This window comes from Ictalurus punctatus, chromosome 5 (assembly GCF_001660625.3).
Source record: "Ictalurus punctatus breed USDA103 chromosome 5, Coco_2.0, whole genome shotgun sequence".
Classification (NCBI taxonomy): domain Eukaryota; kingdom Metazoa; phylum Chordata; class Actinopteri; order Siluriformes; family Ictaluridae; genus Ictalurus; species Ictalurus punctatus.
The window spans coordinates 12353984-12372886 of record NC_030420.2 but is presented as its reverse complement, the minus strand read 5'-3'; the positions used below and the strand labels follow the sequence as shown (position 1 = coordinate 12372886).

General features: G+C 44.2%; 1 pseudogene; it reads left to right on the top strand.

The window, feature by feature from the left end:
- The first annotated feature begins 6049 nt into the window (after nt 1-6049).
- On the top strand, nt 6050-18106 carry LOC128632875 (uncharacterized; annotated as a pseudogene).
- The last annotated feature ends 797 nt before the right edge of the window (nt 18107-18903 follow it).

The following is an 18903-nucleotide window of genomic DNA, read 5'->3' as shown; positions in this document are numbered from 1 at the left end:
ACTATCACAGCGTTTGGTCTGGTCTGACGGAGAGGGGCGAAGCGGTTCCTGGTTTGGATCTCGAACACCGGAGGTGGAGAGGTCCTCGCCCGGGGTATGGCTCTCGCCTTTCACTGCTGGTGCAACCAAGGTCTGTGGTGTGTCGGCACCGGTGTGACGGAGACCTCGGCTGGAAAAGTCTTGGGTGCACGGTCCCTGCACAGAGAAACACACGGCGTAGAGGGGCTGGGAATGGTAATACCACACTGCGTGCTTACCTTGGATGTGTAGGCAGAAGCACAAGATGTTTCCAGCGCGGTTCTTCGCTCCAGCAGCCGGGCCTGCTTGTTGAGTAGGTCATGGATCTGTCTCTCCACATCCTCCAGTTCCAGCAGCAGCTCGAGCGAGTCCTCATCTGTACTCAAAAGCGGAGAAACAACCGACATATTTGCTTTAAAAACAGTGGTAAATGAGATAAATGTGAAATGTAAACAAGGCTAGCAGTAAGGTGATGCTAGCGGGCTACAAGCTAGTCTTGGATGTTTGTAAGAACCAGTAAAACTTAGCGACAGTACAACATTACGATTGTTTTATCTAAAGTAGTATCAGTGATATTTGTAAATGTTGTAACGGTTTTAAAAAAAGGATAATTTTAAAGTATAGAGATTAGAAGAAAATAGCGTCAGCTCGAGGGACACTGCTTCCTGCGACACTTCCTGCAACACCAAATTCAGACTTGCGACACATTCTGATCATCTAACTCCCTGAGAGTTTTGAGAGGCCATGGTAAGAGCTGCAATATGAACAAACTATTTATCAAAAACAGAATACATCTTTATGTGACAAATTGTCATACATCTGACCAATGAATATTCACAAAAATAGCACAAAGTACTCACACAGAACGCATGGGGTTGGACACCAGGAACGAGTCCATCTCTGTGAAAACTCCACTGCCATCTAGGCAATTGAATATCTGGTTATCCTGTGGAGTAGGGTGAATGTCCACCTCATTCATAAATGTCATACACATCAGAAAACAGTAAACTTTCAATCTCAATAGTTAATATTCAAACAAGAGCTCAAAGCCTATGCAAAGGTATTTTTGGTATTTTTTATGATACTCACCTCCTTAGTACGTGTGTAGTACTGGAAACACATGAAAAACAGTTTTTCTGAATTATACCCCTCAGAATTAACACACAGGCACACAGCAATAAAGTGACGAGCTGATTTAATGTCTTTGGTAAGAAAACCTTCTCTGTTAAACGGTTAAAATGCTCATTCTGATGACAAACAACTTGTTAACAAGTCACATAAAACACTTCTCTCAGAAAGCGGCAGCAGTAACACGCGCGCTCGTAGCCCCTGAGGTAAGACAGACAGCGCCATCTTGTGTAACTATATACCGCCATCTTGTGTAACTACCCGACTGAACTTCAGCTAGCAGCAGGCTAGTGTTAATATGTTCACTGAGAATTTTAAAAAGCATACAAAAAAAATCAGCTATTTACAACTTCAGACAAAATACTGTGATTTAAATATGAAATGTCCATTTTAAGCTCATGTTAGCTAAAATTCATGCTGTGCTAAACTAAACTAATCTGTTCAGTAGGATGTTAGCTAGAAAGCTAACATTTTTCTGGGGAAATGGGTGTAAAAATAAAAACAAAAAGGTCCACAGGAAGAAGTAAACCTTGAGCCTTGAACTTTAACATGTTCAATTCTACTCAAAAGTATGTACTCTCTACAACACAGCTTAAATAATTTTCTGTATATTTAATCTTAGGGCTAACCGCTAGTTAGCTATCTTCTCTTTAAACTGCAGAGCTGAAGCGCTGTTTAACGATTTAATTTAATTTTACTACATAACAGATTCATAACTATGTGTAAAGATAAGAAGAAAAACATTACTTGCCTTGAGTTGGTGTCCAGCTCTGAACTGCTGCTCCGGCTCCACTCGGAACTGTGTGAGAGAGAATGAACTCCAGCAGGAAAAGTTGTTTTCCCTGTCGGGGGAGGGGCAACTCTCTCTCAGCTCCTCACTTATCACTTCACATATTGTAAGGATTCAGCTAGATCCTCACGGGTTTCTCAGGAAAGTTAATATAACTCAGCTGGACACAAGGTGAAAGTGCTGTTCTTCGTTTATTACACTGCAGGATACCATAGACTTACGCATGGTTACAGGTCGGTCATTAAAAGAGGATTAACCGAGTAAAACATCCCAAAGATGGTACCTTAAAATGATGAGACCGCGTGTCAGCACTCGATGTGGAGGTCACAGAGAGAGAGAGAGAGCGAGAGAGAGAGAGAGAGAGAGAGAGAGAGAGCAGGGCGGCGACCACACATGACATCATCATAGCCGATCATTACAATATTTATCTTTATTATTAAAGTTAATACCTAAATCTGATGCTGGTTTCGATACGAGTTTTTTTAAATGTGATATTATTATTATTATTTCTTAAGGTATTGATTTGAATTTTTCTGACACTTAGTGATAAATTTCAGGCATGAGCTCTCATGAGCGTGCTTAGCTTCGTATGTTTTGGTTTCGTATGTGCAGTTTCGTATGCAAGAGATTTCGTATTCCCGTAAAAAATTAAATAAATATAAATCTTAGTGAACAATGAACAAACACATCTAGATATATTTCTTTGAAATTACACAGCAGTAACTTCATTAATCAGTTTTTTTTTGTTTGTTTGTTTTGCATGATTTCAAAGTAATAAGCATTTCAAGAATGTTAACATTGATCAATCCTCTTTTCGACTAACTGTAGCTTTCATTTAAACGGCAGGGGTTCACTTGACTTTGTCGAAAGCGCGTTTGTGTTTGCTGGGTAGATGTTATGTCACCTTAATAACCAATGCTCTACCATCCCCTCCTTACCCACCTCACATTCAAGTACAGTTGTACAAAAGTTTGTGAAACTTTAAAACATACCCGGATTACTGTATTACTCATCTAAGTCATAATAATAGGCAAAATTATTCCACCGAAACTGGGAACACAGAAACACTTATATACTGTTTAATTTGTGTTTTAAAATGTAGATAAACCTCTGGGCTTGCAATCACTGAGGGAATGATGAACTCAAAATTGCATCATGATCTTTTACAAGAGAATGTGAGAGTATTGCTCCATCATCTAAATGGTTGTTGCATATGTAACAAGACAATGACCCAAAACACACAAGTGAATGGTTTAAAAAGAACAGAATTTATGTTTAAGAAAACAGTCTTAACCTATTTTAACTTATTCTAGATGCTGATTTGAAAAAGAACTGTTCAATTGACTCTCACTGTAGTGCTGTGGGAACTAATGGTCTAAAATTCCTCCTCACTGTGCAAGTCCTATCAGCAGCTACAGGAAATTATTGGCAGAGGTTGTTACCACTGAAAGAGCTTCTATTAGTTCTACCAATAAAAACGGTTCAGAAAATTTTCTCAGCCAGGGCTGTGAATTATTAATCAAAGATATTAATTAAGACCTCCTTGAGTTATTAGTTCAGACAGAATGAGTTTATTATTATGACATCTTGAATGAAGATTTGATCACTTTTGAGAGTTTCCTTGCAGTGGGTTGACCAAGAGCTGACTACACAAACAAGCGGCCACTAATGAAGGTATAAGCATTTTTGCTTCTTGTTTAAGTTGTTTGTGTGGTTTGCTGGAGGTCAGCCTGTGGCTGTAAAAACACTCCCATAAGGCTTCTCCTAAAAGAACTGGATTGACTAGAAGGGGTTTTTGGATCTCAAAACAAAAAAAATGTAACTGCATGCAAGAATATATATGTTGTTGTTAAGAAGAAGTATTTGGTAACAACTGAGTGTGCATCCTGCTGCTTTAGTGGTTAGGGAGAAATTAGACAGAGGTAAGCAGTTAGCACTGTGTATAAGTAAAAATACAGAGTAAACAACAGAATAAAAAGTACAGAGAATAAACAGTAGACACGCGCAAAATCTCGCGGATACCGCCCTTCACCGTACAACCTGGGTAAAGTTGAGCACATATGCCACTGTGTTAGCGGAGCAAGCTGGGCAGTGGTTTAGCGGAGGCACAGGGCCAAAGCATTGGACCATGGGAAGGGGGCTGAGGACAGGCGGGTCACACAGGGGTGTGTACACAGAGAGGCATAAAGTAAAAAAAGAGTAAAATAATAAGGGGTGTAGGCTATGTCTTGTTCATCTTGTGTGTCCAATAAGTGTTTAATGTTATGTGTGTTGGTTATATTAAGATTTTTTTTTTTTTTTTGCTTTGTTGTTTGTTTTTCGGTTGTTGTTGTTTTTTTTTTTTTTTGCTTTTTGCTTTCTTGTTTGCTTGTCTTTATTGTTTAAATGAGTGTGAGAGAGCTCCCTGAATAAGGAGACAAAGTGTGATTGATGAGCTCTAGAAGTTAGTTCTGGAGACAGAGTGGATGAGTAAGTGTGTGTGTGTGTCATTATCTGTGCATGCGTAGGAGAGAGAGAGAGAGAGAGAGAGAGAGAGAAAGAAAGAGAGACAGACAGACAGACAGACACAGATGCTGGTGTGAGCATGTGTGTGTGCTCCTGTGTTGATGAGCTGATGAGTGATATAATATTTATGAAGGGCCTGAATAATTTTTTTTTAGTGTGGAACAGGTGGTTAAGAGTAAGACAATATAAATTAATAAGGAAAAAAGGGTGCATGCACTTCTACCCTTAAAGTACTGAGCCCCCTAGTGTCAGGTAAGAAAAAAAAAACAGCCATGTGTAAACCGTGCTCTCACATTTGTAATCAGTGCCCACAGATTTGTAATCCGTGCACTCAGATTTGTAATCTGTGCCCTCAGATTTGTAAACCACGTGCACTGTTTTTCCAATCAGTGCCTTCAGATTTGTAATCCGTGCTCTCAGATTTGTAACCGTGCCCTCACATTTGCAAACCACGTGCACTTCCTTCTTCACTTTCTGCAGCGAGCAAGAGACCATAGAACTTTTCGACGGCGTACATCTACCTGGTAAATTTAAATCCAATTTATCTAGGTTTAAGGGTAGATTTAATGTTATGTTGCGTTTTGAATTGGACATTTCACAGCTTTTGTTGTGTAACTTTGTATTTATTGTGCTTTGCACTCTAAACCCAACCGTTAGCTTCCTAGGCTTTCTTGTTAGCCAAACTTTGTGTTTGACACATAAATTAACGGTGCGAGTACTTGTCCAGTTATGAAGTGTCAAACAGACCGTTTTGAATTTCTATTTTCTCCGTCTGGTAGGTGACCAAATTTTCAAAACCCAAACTGGAACACTATGGCGTTATATGTGTTTTCCATGCACACGCGCAGTGTTGTGTCCTGCATCTGTTGGTAATGTAACATGGTGATGGCTAATAACATTAGTGAAGCCTTGGATTAAGTTTGTTTTACTGGTATTACTTGACTGTAGTTAGTGGATAGGGGAAATGTAAGGAACGAGAATAGGAAACTCAAAATAATAGAACTAACACTCAAGGAAAATCAATCCAATTGAATTTAGCATAATTGGAACTCATAAAGGGAGAGTTTTGATTAAGTTTTAGCCAGTAGGCTAGATACCATTGGTGACCTGGTACATACTGACCCAAAAGCTCAAAGTAATTTAATAATTTTTGCTTGCCAATAAATCATCATATCTCTTTAATAGAATGGACCAGAGTTCCACATGTTCCTTCGAGAACAGCGGAGGTTAGGTGAGGAGGTTATTGCCACCTTCATCAATGAAAAGGTATATGACACCCCATGAAAAGGAATATAACACCACATTCCAACATACCACACAGTTTTAATGTTGAAACCTGTGAAATTGAGCTAGTCTGGAATACTATCATCCGCATAGAACACGCACTTGCCTGTGCACATACAGGCATGGAATTGCACATAGGCTATAGCCAATCTAGAGGTAGTTGAGTTTGTTGTCTGTTTTCATCATGACCTCCTATTATGTAAAATGATCTGTCACTTTACAATAGAAATGTATGCATTGCATCTAAGCCTGACTCTCTAATCACCGCAGCTTTTGATAGAATCCTCACTTGTTAGAAAACAATCCAACAATCAACACCGCCGACGCCGGTCCCAAGCCCGGGTGAAAAAGGAGGAGGGTTGGGCATCAGGCTAGCACCCTGATCCCGTATAATCTATCTTGCTACGGAAACAACAAGCAAAAACCAGCGGTCTAAACAATACCGGCGCGATGACCCTGTTTCTCCCTTGATGACGGTGCTGGAGCAAAGCCGAAAGGTCGTCCAGCGCCCGATGCAAAATGGGATACTCGACGCCAATACGATCACACAAATTGGAACCTGGAACGTGCGAACGTTGTACCAGTGTGGGAGACTGGAGCAGCTTCTGCACGAATTCGACAATTACCGGCTTGACATTCTTGGTGTCAGCGAAATGAGGTGGACGGGTAATGGAAAAATGATAAGCGACGGGAAGATCGTCCTGTATTCGGGAGCCAAAGAACATCACGTGCACGGCGTCGGGATGGTCCTGAGCAAAACCGCGGCACAGGCACTCGTTGGATGGAAACCGATCAGTGATCGCATAATTACCGCCCGATTTCAGTCTCGCCATGCTAAAATTACTGTTATTCAAGTCTACGCACCGACAAATGAGGCAGATGATGAAGAGAAGGACGCCTTCTACGACCAACTGCAAGACACAATCGCGGTTATCCCCAACCATGACATAAAGATCCTCCTTGGCGACATGAATGCGCAACTCAGTAGAGACCGGCAGGGCTGGGAAAACGTGATAGGACCTCATGGATCGGCAGCAGTAACGAGCAATAATGGAGAGAGTCTCCTATCCCTATGCAATCTTAACAACCTTTGCATCGGGAATACATATTTCATTCACAAACGGATTCACAAAAAGACGTGGCGGTCACCAGATGGGGCCACTCACAATGAAATCGACTTTGTATGCATCCATCGACGGTGGCGCTCGGCTTTACGTGACGTACGGGTTTTTCGCGGCGCCGACGTCGGATCTGATCACCACTTGCTTGTGACTTCAATCCGACTAAAATTGAAAAGAGTGGCCGGACGCAACACCGTTCGGTCATTTGCCTCCGAGAAATTGAAGGACCGCGTGAACGCCGAGCACTTCCACATTGAACTCGCTAATCGATTCCAGATTCTTGACAACTCGGCCAGCATCGAAGAACAATGGGCACAGATCAAGGATGCTGCCATAGAGACGGCAGAGAGAACGATTGGTCGACGGCGTGGAACGCAGCGAGAAGGGTGGATTCAGGACCGGACATGGTCGTTGCTCGATGAAAGACGGGTCAAGAAACGTCAGCGCGATCAAGCAAAGACCGAAGAGGAGCGAAATGAAGCATCGCAGGCGTACCGAGAACTCGACTGCTGGGTCAAGAGGAGTTGCGAGCAGACAAGAAGGACTGGCTGGACCGGAAGGGCACTGAAGCACAACTGGCTGCGGACCAGGGTGACAGCAGGACTCTTTTTCGTGTGGTCAGAGATCTCACTCGGGCCCGAAGCGGTTCCACTGGGCCGATAAGGGATACAACCGGCAGGATGCTAGTTAGCAAAGAAGAGCAGGACGCGTGTTGGGTGGAACATTTCAAAGACACCCTAAACCAGCCGGCTCCCGTAGCCACGCATGACTTTACAGTCTTTCCTCCTCCCTGTGAGCTGGAAGTGGACATGAGCGACATCATGGATGCTGAGGTCGCTGCAGCGATTCGTCATCTGAAAAACAACAAAGCACCTGGTCTTGACCAAATCTCGGCAGAAATGCTGAAAGCGGGTGGTGATGAAGTTGTACGGGTGCTCACTACGCTGCTCAATGACTGCTGGCACATGGAACGTGTCCCAAATGACTGGAGACAGGGTGTCATCGTCAAATTACCTAAGAAAGGTAATCTCGCAGACTGTAACAATTGGAGAGGCATCACCCTTCTGTCTGTTCCAGGCAAGGTATTTTGTCTCGTCCTCCTCAAACGGATACTGCGAGCAGTCGATCAGGCTCTACGGGACGAACAGGCCGGGTTTAGAAGCGGTCGGTCGTGCACTGAACAAATCTTTGCTCTTCGAAACATCATTGAACAAAGCTCCGAATATCAGAAACCGCTCTTGGTCAACTTTATAGACTTTAAGAAGGCGTTTGAAAGCGTCCACCGGAAATCGCTTTGGAACATCGCACGGCTATATGGCATTCCACAGCGGTTTATTGCCATTTTCCAGAACTTATATCAGGATTCTAGCTGTTGCATCCGGACGGACACAGGTCATACTGCCTTTTTCACCATCGAGACTGGAGTCAGACAGGGCTGCATTCTTTCACCATTCTTTTTCCTCATGATGATGGACTTCGTCATGCGACGAGCACTAACACAGCCAGCGTCTGGAATTCAGTGGACAGGCCAGGGACGCCTGACCGACCTGGAATTCGCCGACGATATTGTGCTATTGGCGCAGAATGGGAAAGTCTTACAGGAGATGACCACTAGCCTGGAGCACGAAGCAGCCAAAGTTGGGTTACGGATCAGCACTGACAAGACCAACGTCATGGCCGTCGGCCGGATGACGCCAGTGCGGATCACGGTGAGCAACCAGCTGATCGAAGAAGTCAAACAGTTCACCTACCTTGGCAGCATTGTGGCTGCGGATGGTGGGACTAACGCGGATGTCAATCGCAGAATCGGCAGAGCATTTGCAGTCTTCCAACAGCTACAACCGATTTGGGCTAGGCGAACTATCCACACCAACAGCAAACTTCGCCTGTTTAATAGCATCATCATCCCAACCGCCATTTATGCATCTGAAACTTGGAAGAGCTCGAGGGCAGTCATCCACAAGCTGAATGTGTTTCAACAACGATGCCTGAGAAGAATACTCGGTGTATCATACCGTGATCGTATTTCAAATGAAGAAATTCTAAGAAGAACAAACTCCCGCAGCCTGGCAGAAATGGTCGTAGAGCGAAGAATGCGCTTTGCAGGACACATTCTACGGATGTCTGACCACCGCCACGCAAAGATCGCGCTGCGCTGGACGCCACCACGGGGGAAGAGAAGAGTAGGGCGGCCGCAGAATACATGGCGACGAACATTCATGGAAGATCTACGAGCGCTCGATGTCAAGTGGGAAGATGTGGAAATCGACGCTTCCGACCGAGCCCGCTGGCGAATGCTTGTTGCCCGCTGCGCCCCGCTGCGCGGACGGAACTAACTACTACAATATAGTTGAAGTTGTAGTAATGCCAGTAATGTAGTTGATGCATAAGAGTTACCTTGCTTACCAAGTCCCCTGGTCGGAGTTCTGTTCGGGTTCCAAGTGAACTGAGGTTGGCACTGGTATGACTAATAACTTTAAACTAAAAAGTCTTAGCTGACTGAGACCTTCAGTAAAAAAAAAGACTAAATCCATACCATTTAAATAGCCACATTATTTTTGTCATGTCTTCAACAGACCCAGACCTCCTAGATGGCCAGAATATCCAGGTCCGATTCATGGAGCCGGAGAGTATGTTTACTAGAACACTCCAGACCCAAACATGCTGCTGTGTGTTGGAAGTCCCAAGCAGCTATGCGTCATACCCAGTGTTGGCTGAAGATTTCACTAATGTTCTTGATGCAAACATATGGGTCATGGACATTATTTAGTGGTAAGTGACTGGTGCGAGTTTAAGTCAAAATTACATTTTGTGAATTTGATTGTGAAACCCATCTGCTTGTGGCCAGCTGCGTGGAGAGATAGAGGGGATATCAGGATAAAACATATTGTCATACATGCGGCATATATAGATGACATGCATAATTCCATGAAACATAAAAGATGGTATGGTACATACAAAACGGAGGTTGGATATAGGCCTGTAATTTGCCAGGTTATAAGGATCGAGGTTGGATTTTTTGAGAGATGGTTTGATCACTGATATTTGACAATTGTGGTGCATATCTGGGATTTTTAAATACTAGGGCTCATCATATGCTTTTCTGTCTTTTTCCTTTACCTTTAGTGTGTTATATATCTTGCTGTGCATGTAAACGGTCTGCACAGTTACAACGCCCAAAGTACACTCTGAAGGGAGTAGCTCTCTCCCTCAGAAACCATTTTTCTCAGTTGCCTGAAATGCCTTTTCCTTCTTCCATGACATGATGATGCAATCTCATAACACTACTAGGGAGAGCTGACCAATCAGAGCACACTGGGCTCATCAGAGGTGGGGTTTTAAAGACACAGGAGCAAAAGGAGCACTAACAGTGTTTCAGACAGAGTGTGGATAGAGAGATGCAGTATGTGGAAACAATGTTTTTTGGGAACAGTGAAGCACGAGCACTATTCTACTAGATGCCCAAAATAAAATTATAAACATTGAAAATGAGCATACAATGGGCTCTTTATTTGTTTCATTTTATAAGGGCAGTGCTTGCTTAAGTAGTTTAGTAGGAATGGGGTCTAGTAGGCACATTGATAATCTAGACAAGGATCTCAGGGAAGTGAGTAGTGTAACAACTGAGGTTAAGTGAAGTCAGGATAAGTATTGGATTTGTAAGATTAAAGTGTAAAGCAATCAGCAGTGACAGTAGACGCCATGCCATGTTTGGAGAGCCTCTTCAAAACTTCAAACCAGGAAGTGATTATCTGTTACTCAGGACACCAGTACAAGCTCCACCTGCAGGAGACACAAGTAGCACACAGAGAAGAGGAGGAGCTAGGCAGGGCTGTGACAGTCCGTACATCTGTATTTGCATGTGTGTGTTCATATTCATGTCCTGTTTATCTGTTGTAGGTGGTTTGATGCCTGGCTGCCTGGGGAATCTCTGAGGGGACAGCATATTTATATTTGTGTTTTTCTATGTTTGTAAATGCTGTAAATGTTAAAAGGGACAAATGAGTTATTTAGGAGTGACGGTTCTCACTTTCTTCCTGTTCCATGTTTTTTTGCAAAAAAAAAAAAATATTGTTGTATGTGCAGATGCTTTTCTTTTTCAAGCTGTCTAGGGATAAAAGACCAGAGGAGTTATTTCACAAAGCAAATTTGCAAGATAACTTAGAAGACTTAGCAGTTGTCATGTTGGATTTTAATTTTCCTGATTTCAGAGTTATTAACGTTCATGTCTTCATCTGCCACTACATGGGCAGTTAAAAAAAAAAAAAAAAGATCAGTCACAGTGTCACGAAATAAACTTAATGGAGGTTAGGACGGATGCAAGTGCAGTAAAAGACGTTTATTAGAGAAAGGCGCAGGCAGACAAATCCAAAACGGTAATCCAAAGCATGGTCTAATAACAGGCAAAAGGTCAGGCGATATACAGACAGGCATAAACTGGGCGATGCTAGAATCGAAAACGAGAAACAAGGTCAATAAACATGAATCAAGATGAGAAACATTGAACAACCGCTTGGTAATGAGCTAAACTCAATACTACGCAATGTGCAGAGAGACACAAGGGGTTTATATAACAAACGTAATCATGGGTTAAACATGGGAGAGCTGAAAACAATGGTGACACGCATTCGGAAAATAACCAATGACAAAACAGGTGGAGAGAGAATATAACCATAACAAAAGCACACGTCCAACATGAACAAAGTCAATGTCATGAAGACCGAAAAGCGTGTGTTTGCTAAGGGCTTGCGTACCGGGCTCATGCATGAGCTTGTGCTTCGGTTTTCCGAGCACGCTGCAATACTGCAGCGCTGACTCAAGGGGAAATCGTGACACACAGTAGTGCATAAGTATTTTGTTGAATAGGAGTCAATTCTGGACTTGGCTAAGTTGCCTGTTTAACTGCTGATGAATAGCCTAAACAAGTTTCAAAAAACCTCTGAATTGTGACTTCATACCCGTTTGAAAGCACAATGGTTTCAGCAGGTCTATGAAGACACCTATGAAACTATAGGCAAAGGAGTGTATTATCAGGCAACCTTTAATATGCTTTCATAAAAACACGCTCCATATTTTTAACACTGTTTATCAGGTGCTTTATACCTTATCCCACAAGTTACTGTAATAAAGACAGACACTAACATGAACAATGACATTTAAAAATGCCCTGACTGAGGAGGACAGATGGTTGAACAATTTCACAAGCAAGTAATGGTATGTATTGGAGACACAGCAGGAATCACATTTACTTTCTTCTTGCAAAACAAGCATGCAAATTCAGACCCTGTATGTAAAGGCATTCAATAACATTGCTGCTTTGTATAGGTTTATAAAATAAATTAAATTAAATATGCACACATGACCTATTTACAAACAAGTAAATGCAGGGAATATTACCACTTTGTAAAAGTAACTACAGGCATAAGAACTGTTGAAACAAACAAGCGATGCAGTGAGTACCAATGTCACAGTGTATAGCTTTGAAAAAGCAACTCTAGACATTTAACTGTGTACAAATAGGGAGTGGGTAGGTGCCCTCCTGTTGAGTGTACTCACAAAAACAAACAAGCAAAGCAATGCGTACTAATGACAGTGTAAAGGTTTATAAAAGGAACTATAGACATTAAACTATGTCTATACTATGCATTGCATGTCCATCCTCTGGGGAGGATATGAGATGGATGTTTAATAGTGTAGTCAGTTCCTTTCGCAGGGAAAAGTAGAGCTCAATGGCAGTGTATGCATCCAAAGGAAGACAGAGATTGTTCTGTGCCATTATGTAGGTGCAGAGGGTGCATACATCATCATCACAAGCAATGTCACAATGCATATATACAGTATCTCACAAAAGTGAGTACACCCCTCACATTTTTGTAAATATTTGATTATATCAATTAATGTGACAACACTGAAGAAATGACACTTTGCTACAATGTAAAGTAGTGAGTGTACAGCTTGTGTAACAGTGTAAATTTGCTGTCCCCTCAAAATAACTCAACAAACAGCAATTAATGAATAAACCGCTGGCAACAAAAGTGAGTACACCCCTAAGTGAAAATGTCCAAATTGGGCCCAAAGTGTCAATATTTTGTGTTGCCACCATTATGTTCCAGCACTTGTGCTTGAAAAATGAAACTTTTATCACCCCATAAACATCATCATCATCATTGCGATGAAGGTACCATTGCATATCTCGCATAGAGCTGTTTTCCGTCCCCATATCTGTCCTGACGATACAGGCACATCTACTTAGTTCCCCTACTGTCTCTAAGAAATACCCACCTATAACTTTGGGGTCACTACTGGTACAGTATGCATTCAGCCACAGTATTCTTCTTGAGAACTCATCAATAGCTCCATTGATGCATATGCCGAACGGCTTTAATTTGTCATAAGAATCAACATGCCACACAAAATTTGGCCCCTTGGAAAAGTATGCTCGTCTGTTCAATCTTCTGCATCTTCGGATTTCTGTGGCCTCTGGGTCAAGAGTGGATATAATTAGGCAGACATCCTCTTTCCGTACATACAGTCCCCTTTCTTTGCACTTAGTGGACATCCACTTGTAGCCATGCAAAACCCCTGAGCCTTGGAGCTTCTCCCTTATGAACTGAACAGTTTCTGCTAAATTGTCAATTTTTTCCTGGTGAAACAGTCCATTCTCCTTCAGGATTCATTTTAGGGTTGTCAGACTGAGAACAATCCTGTGCTTAACACTCAAAATATGGAGGATGTCTGTATATGTGAGGCCCAAGTTAAAATAAAGTTCTATTAACTCCAGTCTGTCCATGGGAATATGCGTGGATTGTGGATCCATCAATTCAAATCGGCATCTGTTCTGTTCTTTTATATTCCTTCGTGCTGCTATGTTGACCTAAATTTCCCCTACGGGGGATTAATAAAGTTATATCTTATCTTATCTTAAGGATGACTACTGCTCAGTAACACTTGCCTAGAGAGAGAAAGAGACAAAGAGAAGTATTATTAGTGACTTCAATAAATTCAACACCTAATTCTACACATTGTTTTTGTTACAATCTCACCAGGAATGCTCTCAGTTCATCCAAAAGCGCTTTCAGCACTTTTTTAAAGATAGGCAGCAGCAGATTTTACTTGCTTGATTTTAGTTCAAACTGAACTGAAATTCTCCCACTGATCAATTCAATTGGATTGGTTTTCCTTGAGTGTTATTTCTATTATTTTGAGTTTCCTATTCTCTTTCCTTACTTTTCCCTTGACCACTCACTGCAGTCAAGTAATAAGCACCGGAATGGAGTGAAGGTATGCTGCACCACCACTAAAACAAACTAAATCCAAGGCTTCACTAACGTTATTAGCCATCACCATGTTACATTATCAACAGATGCAGGACACAACATTGCGTGTGTGCATGGAAAACACATATGGCACCATAGGGTTCCAGTTTGGGAGTAAATGGAAATTCAAAATGGTCTGTTTGACGTTTCATAACTAGACAAGCACTCGCAATGTTAATGGAAGTCTCAAACACAAAGTTTGGCTAACAAGAAAACCTGGGAAGCTAACGGTTGGGTTTGGAGTGAAAAGAACAATAAATACAACGTTACACAACGGAAACTGTGAAATGTCCAATTCAAAATGCAACATAGCATTAAATCTACCCTTAACCCTCTTACCCCTTATGGCCGAAAAACCGGCTTGCCCGTCTTTGATCTATTCCCATAAGGACGATATACCGGCTTGGTCGTCTATGCCAAATCCAGGCCGATATAGCGGCTTTACAGTGTAAACGTTATCCCCTTAAGGCTGGTATACCGGCATTACTTTGCTATGATTCCTTACTTATTTAATTATTATTTTTTGACCCGAAAGGTTGATGACGTCATGACGTCACGACGTGATTACGTTATTACGCCGAAATTACGATGAAGCTGATCCAAGCGTGAATATTGGTGTAATAGTAGAAGTGAACTAAAAATGCCAAAGCGAAAAGCTAATCGTGTTCCAGCTAAATTTACACCTACAGTGAACACAGGTACATCTAAAACAGTGAAAAAAAGGAAAACATACACAGTTACACAGGCCAGAGCGAGGATTCTAGATCGTGACAGCAGTGAAAGTTCAGGCGATGTTGAAACCGAAACCGAAACTCATAGAGACTTAAACTCTCCTGATTCAGACCCTGATCCGTCTTCATCTTCGGCATCAACCAGTGCAACTGACACTGCAGGGGTTTGGAGTCATAACGTGACCATTAATGTGCATTCGTGAAAACACTACCTGCTGGTCTGATTATCACCAGAAACTTGACTTTTGGCGCTAAAATGCATTTATTTATGTATTTATTTATTTTTTATTTACTTGAATTTATTCAAAGGCATTGACCACGCTGATGCTCGTATGGTACTTCTAAATGAGTATAAGGATTTTAGAGAGCATTTTAGAGTCATTTCTCTAGTTAAGAATTGTGCTCTAAGTGGAGTAAAAACACTGAACTGCTTCATTTTCAAAGTAATATTACACAAATACATTATTATAAATTGTTTCAAGGCCTAAAAATTTTAAAATTAAAATGTTGATTTTGGCCCAGGAACTCAGGGTTGGCGTGCTGTTTCTCTGGGAAATATAGGGTTATGGGACATAAAACTGTGGGAATTTAGGGGTAAAAGGTTTAAACCTAGATAAATTGGACTTACCAGGCAGGTGTACGCCTTCGAAAAGTTCTATGGTCTCTTGCTCTCTGCAGAAAGAAGTGAAGAAGGAAGCGTGCATGGTTTACAAATCTGAGGGCACTGATTGGAAAAACATTGCGCGGTTTACAAATCTGAGGGCACGGATTACAAATCTGTGGGCACTGATTACAAATCTGAGAGCACGGTTTACACATGGCTGTTTTTTTCCTTACCTGAAATTAGGGGGGCTCCGAAGAAAAGCAATTCAGGAAGGGAGAGGAATTAATCTTTGCCGCTTGGAGTTCTATTTTTGCCGGACTCAGTTTATAGATTATGTGAACATGAGGACATCACCTTTATGAGAGGTGTTATTCTTTTGAATGGAGAAGAATATTAAACTAAGAATTAAAGAAGTGAATGGATGCAAGATCAAGTATTATAAAAAAAACACAGGGAATTAGAAATCACCTGTGGAAAGAGCAGTTTTATATTTTATTTATTGATTGATTTAATTAGGATAGCCTCTCTGAGCTTACTTAAATGATTTTTAAATCAGAAAATAACATGATTTGATATACCAACTGTCGCGACGGACCGACAGCCGGCGCACAAGTGACTAAAATTGGTCCTCCCGCGGTGCCAATGTTTTGGACAGCCGGAGAGCACGTGGCGGCGGGGCGGAGGCACCGACACACACATGGCCGGTGAATGGCGCGCGGCACGGGAGAATTCCACCATCCAGCAGGCGAGGGGAGCGTATAAAACGGCTCTATTCCGCTCGCAAACGGAGATGATTCTCACAATACATGTGCGCATGGCTCTATGCGTGTTATTTGATGTTTATCAGTGAGGGTGTGCTTACTAATCGATATTGCGCGTGTGTGTTTGTTTTCTTTTCCTAGACGACTAGGAAGCGAGCGAAGACTCCGCCCCCTGGCTGCAAGCGCGGCATTGCCTGACGGCCAAACGGGACCTCCGTCACTCGGGAAAACCCGGCGCGATTCCGCGATTCACGCCCTCACGCAAGCACCCACTCACACCCACCAAACGGTCTTGAATGGCAACACCCAAAATGGCCTCCCGTGTGTCTGTGCTCCACCCACTGCTGGCTAGTTTCCCTACACTGGTGGAGGATGCGGGCATGGAGAACAGACCCACCCACCTGAGAGAGAGAGAAAAAGAAAAGGGCGGGGGAGGGGAGAGAAAGTCCCCCGCCCCCCCCTGTTTTTTTTCCCCCTTGTTAAAGCCCCACACTCTACACCCTACTTAAAAATAATAATAATAATAAGAATAAATAAATAAATAGATAAAATGGATCCCACGCTGAAGCATCTTCTGGAGGCGAATCTCCAGCAGCAAGCCGTGACACAGCAGCTTGCACACAGCCTGCAGGCCACGACCAGGGAACTGGTGGCACTGAAAACAACGACCCCCGCAGCCGCCGCGCCTCTCCCGGCCGCGAAGTCCGACGCCTGCTCCCCCCACTGACCCCCGAGGATGACATCGAGGCCTACCTAGAGACCTTCGAACACATCACCCGCCGCGAAGATTGGGACCGTGACGAGTGGCCATGCATCCCCCACCAGGCAGCGCCGGAGTTCCACCGGTGGAACTATCGGCCGGGGGTCAAACCACACAGGCAGATGAACACCCTCCTGCGTATAACCAAGGGGTGGCTTCAACCTGACCTATATACCGCCAACGAGGTTGCAGAAAAGGTGACTATTCCTAAGGGCTCTGCCGCCAACAGAACACCAAGTCGTGGGAGTGCAGGCACCGGGGATGCCCAAGGAACTCTAAGCCAACCCGGAGCGCGCCGTAGCCACCCTGGAGCTCAGCCGGGAAGGACGGCGGTCCCGCAGTCCACCCAGAATATTCCTGCCCCACCGGCCCGACCGCCAGCGCTACCCTGGGGGCGAGGACCCACTGAGGCCCGCCCGCCTATGGGACACCCAGGGACGAGCCCATGCCAACGGAGCCGGAACTGGAGCCACCGAAGAAGGCCGAAGGCCCAAAATCCCTGGCTGGCAGAGTGCGCCCTCCACACGCCAAACCCGCCACGAGCCCCTACTCTGATGGTGTGGGTTGAAGGGAGCCCGCTCACCACCCTGCTGGACTCCGGGAGCACGGTGACCCTTGCCCAGCCGACAATCCTGCCAAAAGAATTCAGCGGGGACGGGACCATCACCGTAACCTGCGACCATGGGGATACCAGGGAAGTCCCAGCAGTCGAGGTCCAGATCCAGGTAAAAACAGGCACCTGGCCACTCCTAGTCAGTGTTATCCCCAACCTCCCTATGCCGCTGCTCCTGGGAAGAGACTGGCCCGGGTTCCCGGCCAGCCCAGCTGCAAAGTCCAGCAGGACGCCTCAACGGATGAAAGAGACACGAGTCCGACAGACCTACTTGGCACAAGATGAGAGGGATTCCACCATAGAAGGTAAGTCGCGCACACACATTAACCCGATCTCGTGTGTATTCCAACAGGTGAACTGGCAGGGGAACTTTGGGCGTGAGCAGAAGGAGGATAACCGCCTGAAACACTGCTGGACCCAGGTGCGAACCAGTGGCTCCCCTCCTCCTACTTCCTCGTTAAGGGCGGTCTTCTAAACCAATGGGCCAGCCATCAAGGGGAGATCGTGGATCTCCTGGTAGTCCCCAAGACCAAGACACAGACACTGATGCACCTGGCCCACACCCATCCTCTCGGAGGCCACTTGGGAACACGAAACACCCTAGAAAAGCTAAAAGACTGCTTTGTATGGCCGGGGATGGATGCAGAGGTCTGGGGCTTCTGCCACGGAGGCCACGGAGGCCCCCGCTGGCTCCCTTTATCCCTCTGCCCATCATAGGCGTCCCCTTTGAGAGGAATGGCATGGACCTCGTGGGGCCACTCCTCAAATCCGCCTGAGGACACAAGTACATACTCGTCATCCTGTATTACGCCACCCGATACCCAGAGGCGGTACCACTCCACAAAGCCACCGCCCGTAACATTGCGAAAGAGCTGATGCTCCTGTTCAGCCATGTGGGGATACCAAAGAACATATTGACCGACCAAGGTACGCCTTTCTTCTTCAAACTAATGTCTGATCTGTGTCGGCTGTTGCAGGTTAAGCACCTAAAGGCATCCGTCTACCACCCCTAGACCGACGGGCTCATCGAGAGGTTCAAGCTTGAAGCAGATGCTACGGAGGGTGGTAAACAAGGAAGGGAGAAATTGGGACCTCCTCCTACCGTATGTCCTCTTCACCATCCGGGAGTGCCCCCAAGCCTCCACGGCCTTTACCCCCTTCAAACTCCTCTTCGAACAGTGACCCCGAGGGCCGCTGGACGTGGCCCGGGAAGCCTGGGAGGAACAGCCCTCGCCATTCCCCTCGGTCGTTGAGTATGTGCAGGAGATGCAG